Source organism: Salvelinus sp. IW2-2015, unplaced genomic scaffold (genome assembly GCF_002910315.2).
Source record: "Salvelinus sp. IW2-2015 unplaced genomic scaffold, ASM291031v2 Un_scaffold1976, whole genome shotgun sequence".
NCBI lineage: Eukaryota > Metazoa > Chordata > Actinopteri > Salmoniformes > Salmonidae > Salvelinus > Salvelinus sp. IW2-2015.
Window position 1 is genome coordinate 18,369 of NW_019943328.1, and position 6,489 is coordinate 24,857.

Consider the following 6,489-nt stretch of genomic DNA (forward strand, 5'->3'; position numbering starts at 1 on the left):
GGCGTAGGTCATTGCACAATCACCAGACCTCCAGTGCATGTCCTTTTCTCCCCTGCTCGTCTGCAAGAGGTGAGTGGACTCAGTCCTGAGACTTCCTAGACTGTGTATTGACTGTGCAGTCCCCAAGAAGTGATTGACTTCAGTCTCTGAGACTCTTCCCATAGAACTGGTGTATTGACATCAGTCCCAGAGGTGAGTTGACTTACGTCTCGGACTCTTCCTAAGAACTGTGGATGACGGTCAGGTCACCAAGAGGGTGAGTTGACTTCAGTCTCTGACGACTTCCCTAGAAACTGTGTATTGACCAGGTCAGGTCCCAGAAGCGGTGAGTGACTTCAGTCTTGAGACTCTTCCCTAGAAACTGTGCAAAGTGACATTGACAGGTCAGGCGTCCCAAAGAGTGAGTTGATTCAGTTCTGAGACTTCTCCTATCGAACTGTGTTATTGACAGGTCAGGTCCCCACCAATCATAGCTCGACTGTCATAGGTGAGTTGACTTCAGTCTCTGAGATCTCCCTAGAACGGTTATTGACGGGTCAGGTCCCCAGAGGTCGAGGTTGACTTCAGTCTTCTGAGATTCTTCCCAGAACTGGTTATTGACGGGTCAGGTCCCCAAGAGGTGAGTTGACTTCAGTCTCTGAGACTCTTCCATGAAAACGTTATGATCGGGTCAGGTCCCAAGAGGTGACGTTGAACTAGTCTCTGAGACTCTTCCCTAGAACTGAACAGTGTCAGGTCCCCAAGAGGTGAGACTTTCAGTCTCTGAGCTCTTCTCACTAGAGAACTGTGATGACGGGTCATGTCCCCAAAGAGTGAGTTGGACTTCAGTCTCTGAGACTCTTACCCTAGAACGTTATTGAAGGTCAGGCCCCAAAGGAGGAGGACTTCAGCTCTCGAGGACTCTTCCCTAGAACTGTGTATTGACGGGTCAGGTCCCCAAGAGGTGAGTTGACTTCAGTCTCTGAGACTCTTCCCTAGAACTGAGTTATTGACAGGGCAGTCCCCAAGAGGTGAGTTGACTTCATCCGTCTCTGAGACTCGTTCCCTAGAACTGTGATATTGACAGGCAGCCCCAAGAGGTGAGTTGACTTCAGTCTCTGAGACTCTCCCTAGAACTGGTTATTGACGGGTCAGTTCCCCTTTCTAAAATGTTTTACACCTAAAGGAAATAAGACTATGTCTTTCACACGATACCTCATTGTTCTGTTTCAGATATATTGTTCTTTAAATGCTTCTCAAGCTAGTTTCCTTCCTTCTTCCTTCTAATCCCCCTCACAATTCTTCCTCTTTTACTCTCCACTGCTTCAAACATCAAACCACCTTCTCCACTGTTCAAACCAACCCGTCTTTCTCACTGGTTCAAAACCAACCCAACTTCTCCACTGCAATGTAAACCTCCACTTCCAAACGCAACAAACTCACCTCTCCACTGTTTCAAATCACCAACACACCCTTCTCCACGCAAACACCAACCCATCTATTCATCCACTGTTCAATCACCCAACCACCTTTCTCCACTGTTCAATCACCAAACCCACCTTCGCCACTGTTCAATCACCAACCCACCTTCCCACTGTCAATCACGCAACCCACTTCATCCATGCTTCAACAACCCGTCTTTCTCCACTGTTCAAACACCGAAACCCACCTTCTCCACTGTCAAACCAACCCACCTTCTTCCACTGTTCAACCAACCCGTCTTTCTCCACCTCTATCAAGACCACCCACTCTCTCACTGTTCAATCACCAACCCATCTTCTCCACTGTTCAATCCACCAACCCATTTCGTCCACTGTTCAATCACCAACCCACCTTCTCACTGTTCAAACAAATCACCAAACCACCACCGTTCTCCACTATCAAACCAACCCACCTTCTCACTTATACCCACACCCTTTTTACCACCAACCTTCTATATTACCTCACCTCTCATCCACCACCCCCCAATTCACCCCCTCTCTGAATTTATACCCCCACCACCCCTCTCTATATTAGTACCCTACCACCCCCTCTATTATATTACCCACCACCCCCCTTTACACACGTCGATATTTCGCATCATATTATTACCCCACACCCCTCTATTATATTACCCCACCAACCCCTCTCTATTATATTACCCCACCACCCTCTCTATTATATTACCCCACCACCCCTCTCTATTATATTACCCCACCACCCCTCCTCTATTATATTACCCCACCACCCCTCTCTATATTACCCCACCACCCCTTCTATTATATACCCCACCACCCCTCTCATTATATTACCCCACCACCCCTCTCTATTATATTACCCCACCACCCCTCTCTATTATATTACCCACCACCCCTCTCTTTATATTACCCCACACCACCCTCTCTCTATTATATTACCCCACCACCCCTCTCTATATATACCCCACCACTCCCTTTATATATTCCCACCACCCTCTCTATTATATTACCCCACACCCCTCTCGTGAAATATCACGCTCTCTACCCACCAACCTCTCTATTATATTACCCCACACCACTCTCTGTTATATTACCCCACGCCCCGTCTCCAGCGTGCAGCCCCCCAGGGAGACACGGTAGGCTACGTGGTCCAGCAGTGGCACCCCTCCCCCAAGTTCATCATAGAGAATGAAACAAGAGAGGCTGTGCTGAGGCTGCACGGACCCTTCTGTGGCTGGAGTTGCTTGACCGGACGTTGACTTGAGGGACGTACTGTATTGTTTGTGCCAACACAAACACACACACACACACACACACACACACACACCACACACACACACACACACACACACACACACACCACACACGCACACAACACACACACACACACACACACACACACACACACACACACACACACACACACACACACACACACAAATCTATGAAGACCGTCATCAAAATAGTATTTCTTGTTTTTGTAAATTATTTTTGTACATACCTTCAATAAACTCGACTTTCTGTTTGATGAGTAGCTGATCAACCTAAATCAAGGCACAACCAATATCAATATTCTATAGGACTAGAATTAAACAGAATCGCCACGATAACATCATGCAATAGGATGAGCGGACTCACCTGTGTTAGATATTCTAACCCGGGTGGGCATCCCGGCAGGCCAGGGTTGGGGACCTGGTACATGTTCATCTTAATAGAATCAGGTCTAGCTGCTATTCAACTATAGAAACCATGGTTACAACGTTATGAATGGAATCAAAGGCGATCTGGCGCCACCTACTGTTGATTTACAAGATCAACACAATGACATAAATNTGGCGCCACCTACTGTTGATTTACAAGATCAACACAATGACATAAATAAATAAAACGTACATAAATGACTCAATTTGATATAATGTATCGTTTTATAGCCTTGTGTTTTTTTATAGTCATAGACTGACTACACATGTAAATACAACCAACAGGCTAATAGCCTAATCGGTGTTCTCATGGGGAATGTCAGCAGGTGTAGTCTTTTGCGGACTGTACTATCATCGCAATAAACGGATATACCGRACCTATGCGTGAAAGAATAAACGGACAATTCTTCTCTGACAATAGGCAATATATATATATATATCTTGGAAGGGAAAGGGTTTTAGCTGACAAGTCGGCAAGAAAACAAAACATGGCAAACCGTTTACTAAGCCGTCGTAGTAGCCTACATTGCGATACGCCCATGCATTAAGCTTTCAGCATCTCAAGAATGTCCCAAAGTAAAAACCAAGTAAATTTGTTCGTAGTAATCTACCTGTGTCTGGGTTCAGATTAAAACGCACTCAATGACGAATAGGTAAAACACTGTAAAATTCAAATCTGGGAGTATGCGGGTGTTTACCTTATAGAAAATAAACTATAGCCTATTAATCTATAACAATGACACGGAATGATGAATTTATCTTTTACGATCAAACCAGGATAAATAAAGCATGGTAAACTACGAATGTTGAATCTACTCTGAAGACTCACCCGTATATTCTGGAAGGAAAATATAACAGTCCGCTTCACGAGCTCAGTATAAAACCTTCAATCTCATTGGACAATATAGATGTCTTTCCCACCCACATCAGCCAATGGTAAACCGAGGCTGTGAATACCCAGGAAGTAGTTTCTGTCACGCGTTTTAATGTAATTACAGCGCATGCTCGTCTAGCAAGACTTGTAAAGTAGGTTAAACCGCAGGTCTTAACTGGTTTATTGGTTTTAACATTAATGGCCTAAAGTAGTATGTGGTGTGATTTTATGAGATACAATTTGCCAATGCATGTAGAAGCCTAATCAACAGGCAATTATTAAAATATAATAATATTAAAATATGTTTGTGTAATAACTCCTGTTCTTCGTGTGTTTCATTAGGGAGACTTACAGACTGAAGAATAGTGGACCCTGAAAAATGATAAATCTACAGCCAAGGAGGGGGGTCTAAAATTCATAAATATTGAATTGTAAAGTAAAAAATAAAATAGGTTATTGTTAAGTGAAAATGAAAATGGCTAATTGAAAACTGAAAATGATCAAATTTAAGTTTAAACATTGAAGTTAAAAGCTAAAAAGTCAAAATTGGAACAACAATCATGTTTCATTACACAGTAACTGATCATTAGCCTACCTGTTGGTTACCTGGTAATGAACCATGATCATTAGCCTACCTGTTGGTTACCTGTGTAATGAACCATGATCATTAGCCTACCTGTTGGTTACCTGTGTAATGAACCATTACATTTACATTACATTTAAGTCATTAGCAGACGCTCTTATCCAGAGCGACTTACAAATTGGTGCATTCACCTTATGATATTCCAGTGACAACAACACTTTACAATAGTGCATCTAACTCTTTTAAGGGGGGGGGGGGGGGGTTAGAAGGATTACTTTATCCTATCCTAGGTATCCTTAAAGAGGTGGGTTTCAGGTGTCTCCGGAAGGTGTATTGACTCCGCTGACCTGGCGTCGTGAGGAGTTTGTTCCCACCATTGGGGTGCCAGAGCAGCGAACAGTTTGACTGGGCTGAGCGGGAACTGTACTTCCTCAGAGGTGGGAGGCGAGCAGGCCAGAGGTGATTGAACGCAGTGCCCTTGTTTGGGGGTAGGGCCTGATCAGAGCCTGAAGGTACGGGGTGCCGTTCCCCATGATCATTAGCCTACCTGTGGTTACCTTGTGTAATGAACCATGATCATTAGCCTACCTGTTGGTTACCTGTGTAATGAACCATGATCATTAGCTACCTGTTGGTTACCTGTGTAATGAACATGATCATTAGCCTACCTGTTGGTACCTGTGTAATAACCTGATCATTAGCCTACCTGTTGGTTACCTGTGTAATGAACCATGATCATTAGCCTACCTGTTGGTACCTGTGTAATGAACCATGATCATTAGCCTACCTGTTGGTTTACCTGTGTAATAACCATGATCATTAGCCTACCTGTGGTTACCTGTGTAATGAACCATGATCATTAGCCTACCTGTTGGTTACCTGTGTAATAACCATGATCATTAGCCTACCTGTTGGTTACCTGTGTAATGAACCATTGATCATTAGCCTACCTGTGGTTACCTGTGTAATGAACCATGATCATAGCCTACCTGTTGGTTACCTGTGTAAAAACCCATGATCATTAGCCTACCTGTTGGTTACCTGTGTAATGAACCATGATCATTAGCCTACCTGTTGGTTACCTGTGTAATGAACCATGATCATTAGCCTACCTGTTGGTTACAATGCAGTAAATTAAACTGCATTGTAACCAACAGGTAGACTAATGATCATGGTTCGTTACACAAGTAACCAACAGGTAAGCTAATGATCATGGTTCATTACACAGGTAACCAACAAGTAGGCTAATAATTACATGTGTAGCAAAAATAAGCAATGGATTAATCTTTATCTTTAGCCCTGATAAGACATTTGTAATGAACCAAGCAGGTGTCTTTTTAAATTTAAATTTTTATATATCTATATATTTTTTTCTTCTCCCAAGCAGGTGTCATGCCTTCTCCCTCTGGTGCTCGAGGGCGTGAGGCTGCCCTTCATTACGCACACCTGTCACCATCGTTATGCGCAGCAGCGCTCATTGGTCTCACCTGCACTCCTTGCCTTTGTTGATTGCCCCGTTTATAACTGTCTGCAGCCCCGTTTGTTCCCTGTGTGAGCATTCATGTCGTTTTGTGTTCCTGTCCAGACACTGTCCTGTTCTGTTCTGTCCTGTTCCATGTCCGTTGATAATTAAATGTTCACTCCCTGTTCCTGCTTCTCGTCTCCACCGTCAATCCTTACAGCAGGATAGTTTGGATAGGTGGATAGTTTGGATAGGTGGATAGTTTGGATAGGTGGATAGTTTGGATAGGTGGATGGTTTGGATAGGTGGATAGTTTGGATAGGTGGATGGTTTGGATAGGTGGATGGTTTGGATAGGTGGATAGTTTGGATAGGTGGATGGTTTGGATAGGTGGATGGTTTGGTTGGCTGTCACCCGGTGGTCAATCATCAGTC

At 43.9% G+C, this 6,489-nt stretch overlaps 1 non-coding gene and 1 pseudogene across 2 annotated transcripts; one reads left to right on the top strand and one right to left on the bottom strand.

Moving 5' to 3' along the window:
- LOC139024877 (phospholipid scramblase 2-like) overlaps positions 1–2,705 on the top strand; it is a 3,010-nt pseudogene extending 305 nt beyond the window's left edge.
- Positions 2,706–2,855: 150 nt separating this feature from the next.
- Positions 2,856–4,020, bottom strand: si:ch73-206p6.1 (uncharacterized). 2 transcript variants are annotated; one of them, XR_011476253.1, is made up of 3 exons: positions 3,966–4,020; positions 3,075–3,174; positions 2,856–2,980 (listed from the first exon to the last, which is right to left on the bottom strand). It is a non-coding gene; the product is annotated as an uncharacterized si:ch73-206p6.1 (transcript). The 2 variants fall into 2 exon arrangements; XR_011476254.1 differs by having other exon boundaries at positions 3,075–3,230; positions 3,279–4,009.
- Positions 4,021–6,489: the final 2,469 nt, after the last annotated feature.